Below are 7,983 nucleotides of genomic sequence, written 5' to 3' on the forward strand. Positions count from 1 at the left end.
CCCCCCGCCCCACCGAGTGCACAAATTTTTGTACACCGGGCCTCTAGTCTATAATAATAAAAGAATATTATGCTAAAACAACCTTCTGGAAGTCATTCCGGATGAAGCTGCTGTGGTGGGGGCTGAGGCAGAGGTGGTTAGGGGGGATCAGGCAGGCAGGCAAGCAGTTAGGGGTGATCAGGCAGGTAGGCAGGTTAGTGGTTAGGAGCCAGGGGTCCTGGATTGCGAGAGGGATGTCTGGCTGCCAGTTTAGGCCCCATCCCTGTGGGATCCCTCCGGGATGGGGCCTAAACCAGCAGTCGGACATCCCCCCAGGGTTCCCAGATTGCAAGAGGGTGCAGGCCAGGCTGAGGGACCCTCCCCCTCCCCCCCCCGCAAGAATTTCATGCACCAGGACTCTAGTATCCTATATAATTAAAGGGTAATATGAAAATTGACCCTAAGGTGGAATGACCAGAATGACTGCTAGACCAGTCACTATGAGGCACACTGACAACCTCTTGGTTCCTTTCCCCAGCCAGCAGGCTCTGATCACCTGATGGCAAACAGGGAACCAGGGGTGGGTGGTGGGGGACATGGGCCGTGCCAGGCCAAGGCCTCCACCCCTCCACTTGCCCCACACATAGAGGGTGACCTGTGGAGGAGGCAGGGCTGGCGAATGAGCAGGAACACCTGACTTCTCAGTCCTTTCCCCTGGTCATCAGGCACTGATTACCCAATGGCAAATGGGGAACCGGGAGTGGGTGGTGGCAGGGGGCAGGGCCAGCTGTGGGCAACTGGTGAAAATGGCCCTGACCACAGGCCAGGCCTAGGGACCGTACTCATGCACGAATTTTGTGCACCAGGCCTCTAGTTAACCTATATAATAAAAGGCCAGCCACCATAAGCGTAATGACCAAAATGACCAGAGACCAAAACCATCACAGCCCCTCACTGGGCTGACCCTGCCCCCAAGCAAGTGGTTAGGGGTGATCAGGCAGGCAGGCCAGTGATTAGGGGTGATCAGGTACACAGGCATGTGGTTCAGGGTGATCAGGTAGGCAGGCCAGCAGTTAGGGGCAATCAGGTAGGCAGACAGCCTCTTGCTGGGCTAGCTCTGCCCCCAAGCAAGCAGTTAGGGGTGATCAGGCAGGCAGAGTAGTTAGGGGTGATCAGGCAGGCAGACCAGTGGTTAGAGGTGATCAGGTAGGCAGGCAAGTGGTTCTTGGGGATCAGGCAGGCAGGCAGAATAGTTAGGGGTGATCAGGTAGGCAGTCCAGTGGTTAGGGGCAATCAGATAAGCAGATGGCCCCTCCCTGGGCTGGCTCTGCCCCCAAGCAAGTGGTTAGGGGTGATCAGGCAGGCAGACCAGCGGTTAGGTGTGATCAGGTAGGCAGACGGCCCCTTGCAGGGCTGGCCCCACCTCCCCAGCAAGCAGTTAGAGGTGATCAGGCAGGCAGAGTGGGTCGGGGCAATCAGGTAGGCAGGCAGAGTTGTTAGGGGTGATTAGATAGGCTGTCAAGTATTTAGGGGAGATCAGGTAGGCAGATGGCCCCTCATAAGACTGGCCATGCCCCCCAGCAAGCAGCTAGGGGTGATTAGGTAGGCAGGAGAGTGGTTGGGGTGATCAGGTAGGCAGAAGGCTCCTCACAGGGGGCAGAAGGCACTGTCCCCCAGCAAAGAAAGAGGGAGGCCCAGACCACCATTGGCAACTCTGTGGCAGGTGCACAGCCAGCCAGTGATCACCCCGCAAACAGCAGCCCAGGCCAGCCAAGCCATCGCACCCCATGCCTGTCGCCTGCAGAGGGAGGCCACTGGTGGCAGGGGTGGAGAGGGAGTGTGGGCAGAGTTGCATAGATGGCAAGCAGTGGCAGCAGTGGGGGTGGGGCCCTGCCTGGGCCCAGTGGGGACCTTAGGAAGTCTGGCTAAGTAGGCGCCAGTTCATACCAACCCTTACTCTGCCATCATCCTCCAGCTCTCCAAGCTAGCCCCTCTTCCCCACCTGCCCGGGGGAAAGGGCTCCAGGCGGCCTGCCTGAGTGCAGACTATGGGCCTGGAGACCTCGAGGAAGAGTGCCTGGCAGGGCCTGGGCAGGGGCCAGTGCAGAACTACCAGGGCAGAGCTGTTTCGGTGTCTCAGTGAACTTTACAACTGAACCAAGGAGGAAACCGACGGGGGAAAGGCCGGGAGCTGTGAATTCCCAGCACTTTAGTCACTTGAAAACAGCCCTGCTTGGAATGTGAGACAGCTGTGCATTCAGTTGAGAAGTGAGGGGGCTGAACACCACCGTCGCTGGGCTCCTGTCAGTCCGAGGCCTGAGTGTCCACCATGAGAAGGAAAAAATGGAGGGAGGGGCCCGGAGAAAGGGAGGACAATCGAAGGAAACATGTCCAGACTTTCCCCAGCCCTCTCCCTCTTTCTGCTGCCTACAAAAGCACCGGGCCCAGCCACAGTTCTGTCTCCACCATTTAGTCCCCTGTTCTCCAACTAGAGGAAAGAAATAAGGAAGGAGTCCATGCTGCCTCCAGAAAATATCTATATACCTGATCCGCCGGTCACCTCCCACAGCGGGAGGCCAGACTGCGGCTTAGGCCTGCTCCCCACGTCAGAAGGACATTCTATGAGGGCTCCGGACTGTGAGAGGGGGCAGGCTGGGCTGAGGGACACCCCTGCCCCCACAGTGCATGAATTTTCATGCACTGGACCACTAGTAAGCATATATCATGTGCTTACATCATGCTCCAGGGGTGGGCAAACTTTTTGACTCGAGGACCACAATGGGTTCTTAAACTGGACCGGAGGGCCGGAACAAAAGCATGGATGGAGTGTTTGTGTGAACTAATATAAATTCAAAGTAAACATCATTACATAAAAGGGTACGGTCTTTTTTTTTTTTTTTTTTAGTTTTATTCACTTCAAACAGGCTGGATCCGGCCCGCGGGCTGTAGTTTGCCCAAGGCTGTTAGACTGTCATCAGCATCTTGCTTGTTAGGAACTGTGGTGCAGGAAAAACTGGTCCCAAACCATCACATGATATACAAGTGTCTTCAGGGCAAACATGACCCCTCTCTTTCTCCTCTGTTCTCTTCTCTCTCTGCCTCCCAGCCACTGAGGTCTAAGGGCTCTCAGTTCTTCTTATTGGTCCAAACCAGATAGGTAGAGCTCCAGAGAGCATCGGATATAAGCACACACACTCAGTTATAGATAACCACATCATGCATTGTTTCTCCAAGGGATTATTTTAATTCTAAAAAAGGTTTAAACTTAGAGCAGATGTTCTTAAAATGAGGTCATTGAAGGTCTGAGTATGGGTACAGTCAATGTACTTATACTTTTTTCTTGGGGAAAAGATCAGACTTGCCACTGATCTGTGATCCAAAAACAATTTAAGAAGTGGTTCCCAAGAGCAGTAGAACTTTCTGTGATGAAGGAAATGTTCTATATCTGTGCTGTCCCCTATGGTAATCACTAACCACGTGTGGCTGTTGAGCACTTTTCATACAGAGTGTGCAAGTGAGGAACTGAATTCTTAGTTGTATTTATTATTAATATAGTTTTATTGATTTCAGAGAAGAGGGGAGAGGGATAGATAGGTAGAAACATCAATCATGAGAGAGAATCATTGATTGGCTGCCTCCTGCACACCCCACACTGGGGATCGAGCCCACAACCCAGGCAGGTACCCTGACCAGGAATAGAACTGTGACCTCCTGGTTCATAGGTCGACCCTCAATCACTGAACCAGGGCAGCTGGGCCTTCGTTTTATTTATGTTAGTTAATTTAGATTTAAATTAAAATAGCCAGGTGTGGCTGGCGGCTACCATATTGGACCATGTGACATAAAATAATAAAATTAAAGAGAAAAATTGAAAATATTGGAAAGGTGGCATTTTAGAGTACACAAGGGGATTCTTATGGGCAGGAATTTATCAAGGTCTCTAAAATTTAAAAAATTCATGCATCCATCTATCCATTTACTCACTCATGCATGCCCGGGTGCGTGAATCAGCACTGGCATCCGCTGGGCAGCCGCCATGCATGCAGCACTGAAGGGAGATGCAAATGGTGAAGAGAGGTGCTGCCAGTTCACTGGGAACCAGAGGGTCTTCCCAGAATATTCAGGTGGGTCCTTTGGGGATGGCTCATATTTATAAGAGCAGTTCCACCCTATTTGGTACCCCAGTTCCCCTCACACTTGGCAATCTTGTAAGCAAGAGAATGGTTCTTTCCCTTAGGAGGATGTTTGGTTCCTGAGGATGGGGAGGATGTGTGTGTGGGAAACTGCAAAGTGGAAGAGACCTGGGATGTCTCCTGGATGATCAGGTTGTACTTATAGATGGACATTTTCTAGTTAACTTTTTAAGGAAGTCAATGAGGCAATCTTTGGGAAACCAGGGAACTTAGCATCTGGTTTTCATTGATTTTCAGACTTTTTTCTTACATGTTATCACTAGATTGTCTACTCCTAGGGCTGTGGTGAGGATTAATTAGCTTTTGTGGCTAGAGTTCTTATAGTACTGCCTGTTGCACAGTGAATGCCCTGTGTCAGTTATTGTTGTTGAAAGAATGCCTGGTAAAAGTAGGAGTGGTAGGTGCTCATTACATGTTTGTTGAATGAATGAATGAGGTTGCCAAGTACACACACTTAAAAAGCATCAAACAAAAGCTAAATTTCAAGGTCTGCAATGGTCTTTGGGGCCTAAAAATGACTCAGTGCCATAGCCAAGGCAATCACAGTATCTGCAGGGGCAGCAAAAGAAGGCTTCGATGCCAGGCTTTAGGAATGTGCCCATGAAGGTTTGCCATCATGGCTTTGTGACCGCCATCTTAGGGCCATGGTTTCTCATGTGAGAAGGACTAGACATTGCCTAAGGCCTGCTCCAGCTGCAGTGTTGTAAGAGCATGCCACCTGTCTCTAGTTGGGCCTTTTCAATGCTGGAGGCATAATGATAACATTCACATCTCCTCCGGCCAAGGGGCCTCCAATAATCCACCATATGCACATACTCAAAGACCAGATTTTGGTTCCAAATGACCCATTTTGCAACCGCTCAAGAATTTCCAGTTGTGTCTGCTAATAAGTATAAAATCCAGAAGTGGGATGGTACTTTGGGACATCTGCAAGGAAGCTATGGAGGCACTCTTGGCTCTGCCAAGGTCGGAGTGGGCCAACATCCACAGAAATAGACAAAACAACTCCAACAAGGTCCAAATTATACACTATAGACTTTTTAAAACTTAGTGCTGGTAAATAACCTTTTTGTGCATGGCTGCCATTAGGCTGGACACAGTCATAACTCCTTTCTGTTGGCTGCCTGCAGGCCTCAATGTGGTCTTTGTCTTGTCAACACAGAGCCTTTGGCCTCCAATCCCATTGTTCTGATTAAAATGCCAGCATTGGTCTCCAGATCGCTATTGACTGTCTATCCTCTCAGAAGATGATGGGAAATGGAGGTGAGCAGGCCAGCTAGCCAAGGAGTAAGGAATGAAAAATGGCTCCAGGTGGGGAGGCAGGGGGGAGGGCAGCCAGGGAGGGGTTGCTCAAAGCCTCTGTCCTGCATAGTTCCTGGGAATGAGTTCTTCATGCTTGAGTGGGGAGCCAGGCTGCAAAGAGGAATGTGTATTGGCATCTCTTGGAATGACCTCAGTCTCTGAAGGAATCCTTCCAAGCTGGACATTTCTAAAGAATGATAAACCCAGCTCTGTCTGCTCCACTGGTGCTTCATTCTCTCTCTTCTCTTCTGGCTGTCATAGCAATGCGAAGGGAGGTAAGGTAATTCAAGACTGGAGTTGGCCAGTCCTGGCTGGCTTAGTCATTGCTTAGTTATGGAGCACTAGGCAAGTTTGTTTATCTCCCTGAGCCTCAGCTTCCTAAACTATAAAATGGGATTGCTAAGTCTATCTTGTAGACTCGTTGGAGGATGAAATGACTGTATATGAAAGAAGTTAAATTAAGAAAAGTGGAGTTTTTGTTATCATTATTTAATGTCTTTATTCAGCATGCCATGTTCAAGGACACTGGCCAGGGAGCCTTAACCAGTCCTTGGGTACCATTGCTTTCTCTCTCATAGGCCCAGCATCCCAGGTATCACAGCTCCCACTGATGTTCCTTCTCTGCTCCATGGAGTATCACCATCCTTGTAATCCAGCCCTCAGGGGCCCGGAGTCTGGATGGGGCTGGAAAGGCACATCTCCCCCACTCTATGCTCAGTTCTGTCTCCTGGAGAACTTGCAGCTCTATTAGTTTAGGGCCAAGCTTCTCACAGTGGGACAGGGATTACCTGATGTTATACAAAATGTGTCAGGGAATATACAACACTGCAAAATAAATACAGGGCATCTTGTTAGTACATCAGTTTTCCTCATTGTTTTCTAATTGAAAATATGTTGTTAATCATAAAAGAACAATTATATCAAAGAATAAGATACAAAACTAGCATACAATTTTACGTCAAACCCAAGATACATCCATAATAGTTTTCATTTGTGACTGTGCCACAGATCTCCCTAGGAACTTCCCATGATCTTTCAGAGGACAGTTCATTATATAATTTTTAAAACTCCTGGGATGCTTTCAGGTGGTGGAAGGGGAATAGTAGAAAGAACCTCAGTACATTTGTTAATTTTAAAGTCCCTTGGTTGGACTGTTGAAATTAGTCAGCTCCCAGGAAACGCAGGAAAAGATGGCGAAGTGAGATGGTGAATTACATTTTGAAGAGGAAAATTGGTGCAGTGGGTGGTAGCCTCCTCTCCTTTATCCCAGTTTCTGTACCTGAGTTTCTGGAGTCACACAACCTGAAACCAAAGCCATGCCTGACAATGGATAGTTTGACATTCAGAATGATAGTCCCTGAAAAGGCAAAGCTGACATCTCTCAAGATCAGGAAACAGGGGAGACACTGACCTCACCAAGGAGAACCTCACACCAGTATGTCAGATGTGGTACATGATATATGCTATATGGGGATGTTGAAAAGGGAACCATGGAGGAGGACATACCCAGGGATTTCTATGTGGACATAGCTAGGAAGAGAGTCCATCCTCACTCCACTCCAACTAAACAGCCCACACATCCTCGACTTGGTGAACAATCATGAGAGCTAGAAGCAGTAGATGAGTTCCAGCTGGTGATTTCAAATGATGGTGTTTATTAGAACTATGATACCTGTCTATAATAATAAAAGCATAATATGCTAATTAGACTGGACAGCCAAACGACCTTCCGGATGTCATTCTGACATCCTTCCAGACAACCTTCCAAAGTGGCAGCAGGGGCTGAGGCAGAGGCAGTTAGGGGTGATGAGGCAGGCAGGCAAGCAGTTAGAGGTGATCAAGCAGGCAGGCCAGTGGTTAGGGACGATGAGGCAGGCAGGCCAGTAGGTAGGGGTGATCAGGCAGGCAGGCAGAGGCAGTTAAGGGCAATCAGGCGGGCAATCAGGTGGGTAATCAGGCAGGCAGGCAGGCAGAGTGGATAGGGGCAATCAGGCAGGCAGGAAGGCGAGTGGCTGGGAGCCAGTGGTCCCAGATTGTGAGAGGGATGTCTGACTGCCCCTACGGGATCAGGCCTAAACTGTCAGTTGGACATCCCCAGAGGAGTCCTGGATTGCAAGAGGATGCAGGCTGGGCTGAGGCTCAGCCCCCATACACGAATTCCATGCACCCAGCATCTACGCTACACTAACAATAGATCAATATGTAAATTGACCACACCTCCATGACGCCCCACAGCCAATCAGGAGGGAATATGCAAATTAGCAGGACAAAGATGGCAGTAGCCATGGAGCCAGCTGGAGCAGGTGGGAGGCTTGGGTCACCCCCAGTGATGGAGGAAGCCAAGCTTCCTGCCTGCCTCGGCCAGCTGCCGAAGGAGGGGCCTGTGGGTAGTGGCCATGGAGCTGGCTTGAGTGCGCAGGAGGCTTGGGTTGCCTGGGCCAGCCGCTGAGGGAGGGGCCTGCAAATGGCCTTCAGCCCCTCACTCAGGCTGGCCATGCCACCATCAGGGT

The sequence above is a fragment of the Myotis davidii genome, unplaced genomic scaffold (assembly GCF_000327345.1).
Source record: "Myotis davidii unplaced genomic scaffold, ASM32734v1 scaffold1069, whole genome shotgun sequence".
NCBI lineage: Eukaryota > Metazoa > Chordata > Mammalia > Chiroptera > Vespertilionidae > Myotis > Myotis davidii.